The sequence below is a fragment of the Dreissena polymorpha genome, chromosome 10 (assembly GCF_020536995.1).
Source record: "Dreissena polymorpha isolate Duluth1 chromosome 10, UMN_Dpol_1.0, whole genome shotgun sequence".
NCBI classification, from domain to species: domain Eukaryota; kingdom Metazoa; phylum Mollusca; class Bivalvia; order Myida; family Dreissenidae; genus Dreissena; species Dreissena polymorpha.
This window is the reverse complement of record NC_068364.1, coordinates 69,168,772-69,170,333: the sequence shown is the minus strand read 5'-3', so window position 1 is coordinate 69,170,333 and position 1,562 is coordinate 69,168,772. Positions and strand designations below refer to the sequence as shown.

The 1,562-nt window shown below is 33.9% G+C and overlaps 1 non-coding gene across 1 annotated transcript; it reads right to left on the bottom strand.

Moving 5' to 3' along the window:
• Positions 1-401: 401 nt before the first annotated feature.
• Positions 402-474, bottom strand: Trnam-cau (transfer RNA methionine (anticodon CAU)). Its single transcript has one exon. It is a non-coding gene; the product is annotated as a tRNA-Met (tRNA).
• Between the last annotated feature and the right edge of the window lie 1,088 nt (positions 475-1,562).

The following is a 1,562-nucleotide window of genomic DNA, read 5'->3' as shown; positions in this document are numbered from 1 at the left end:
TAACTTGTCTTTAGAGGCAAGTTTTGAGCAGCCATCTTGATTATGACAGGCATTCAGTACGCCTTCTTTATTGTTTTGTTATATAAAACACGATTGCACTTCTTTATTCATATTTAACACGCCTAACAAGATCAAAATAACATTATAATACATAGAATAATGCATATCTATATGTTCAACAAATAAGACTGAAAATGGCTGCCATCTTGGAGATCATCTTGAATTTCTCCAAATCCCAAAAGATACCAGCCCGGCATCATTAGGATTCTTCATCAGTACAGTGTCCCCTAACAAAAACATTGTAACATTTAGTATACACCTTAATGTCAAGTTAAGTGAAAAAATACCACATGTCTGCGGACTACAAGACAAACATGCCCTTGTCTGAAAAAAGAATTAAATGTCCCGGGTGAGGATCGAACTCACGACCTTCAGATTATGAGACTGACGAGCTGCCAACTGCGCTACAGAGGCGTCTTCCGTCTCTTTTTTCTTGTGTTGACATCATGTCATGTTGACCTCGCTTTTAGCAACGTCATGGCATGGCATGTATTATATAGCATGCTTACACGCTGAACATGAACATGTCATGCGTTACGATCTCGGGAATTGAACAAAACGGAACAACAGTAATACTTTCAGAACCAACAACTTCAGCACAAAATATTGTTTCGAGAAGTATGATATATTATTGTATAGATTGCCTTATCAAGCATACTTAATGCAACTTACAAACACTATCGTAGAATACAAATGCTGGACATACTTCTACAACCGTTTAAAACGCGTCATCTTCTTTAAAAGCCACATGGCATTAATTTTAAGGAATTCGAAAATCCCGACAAATATTTGTTTGTGCTGGTACACACTTGTTTAAGCAATAGACATGTATACAACTCCATTTTTCTGTACAAGCATCAATTGGAAATTGCTGTATTTATAATTATACAGTAATTGACAGACACATTTAGTGTTTAAAAATAACTGAGAAAATGAAGAATGTACAATCAGAATCGTTCCAAGACGGTATATTTGTATAGCATATTAAAAAATGTTTTGTTATCTGTCATTTCAAATAAAACTGTATTTGTCTTTTTTTCTCACATAAGATTCCATTGCAAAACCATGGTATGTTTAGTAATAATGTACAACATCTACAGGTTAAACAAACACACTTATAATATGCAGCGCACATGAAGCTTACAACAAACATACAAACAATAGCAAGCAACAGTGGTATCAAATCTAATTTATTTTAGAATTGTCATTTTCAGCCACATCGGAATTGTTTCATTTTTCATAACGTTGTTATCACCCTGATCCGAAAAGCGTTGATGTAATAACTATCAGGGGAGTCAATAACTGTTGAATCTTTTGATTAAAACCACTTTCAATACACATATTTTGCATGACTAAATATTGATCTTAGACGATGAGTCATCGGAATGATTGGGTATTCGTCTACAAAGCATATGGTATTATTGTTTTCATGGAATGAGCATGCAATTTACTATTAAATACTTTAGATAGAATTATGATGCGTATAGTTGTTATAATTATCG